At 42.2% G+C, this 580-nt stretch overlaps 1 protein-coding gene across 1 annotated transcript in view; it reads right to left on the bottom strand.

Moving 5' to 3' along the window:
- Positions 1–580, bottom strand: part of LOC116091816 (DNA (cytosine-5)-methyltransferase 3B) — a 39,180-nt gene that overhangs the window by 5,068 nt on the left and 33,532 nt on the right. The gene's annotated exons all lie outside the window — the stretch shown is intronic.

Raw genomic sequence — 580 nt, 5'->3', positions numbered from 1 at the left:
AAAAAAAAAAAAAAAAAAAAAACAAAGGTGACAGGCCATCCCATAACCATCAGATCAGTTAGTGCAATCTATGTCTCTTCCTATATCTTAAATGCTCAATGTATCAAACCAGATTCCTTTTGTTGGCCAACTGACTGCAATCCTACTCCTGGAGCCCATACCATTCTTTGACTCCTGTCCAATGGTTGGCATCCTGTTGGACATCGAATACTCTCCACGATCTCATTTGTGTCTCTTCCCTGCCTTCTTACTATTTTCTTCCCACCAGACAGACACAAGGCATCTCACGTGTTAGCTGTTGAAAAATTTTAATCCAGCAACATGTGTTGCTCTGCCAAGAGATCACATTCAAAGACTCAGGTCTGTGCGATATGACTAGAAAACAGGCATATCCTTAGTACACACCTTTAATACCCAACAATAAAGGTAAAGTTAGTTTGTATACGATGCAGCCATGTTTGAGAGTGATGTCTAATTGAGTAGCAAAATGATGAGTCAGACAAAAAGATTTGACAGAAGCCGGGCGGTGGTGGCGCACGCCTTTAATCCCAGCACTTGGGAGGCAGAGGCAGGCGGATTT

The sequence above is a fragment of the Mastomys coucha genome, unplaced genomic scaffold (assembly GCF_008632895.1).
Source record: "Mastomys coucha isolate ucsf_1 unplaced genomic scaffold, UCSF_Mcou_1 pScaffold15, whole genome shotgun sequence".
NCBI classification, from domain to species: Eukaryota; Metazoa; Chordata; class Mammalia; order Rodentia; family Muridae; genus Mastomys; species Mastomys coucha.
The sequence above is the reverse complement of the archived record's forward strand: the minus strand, read 5'-3'. Positions and strand labels throughout refer to the sequence as shown.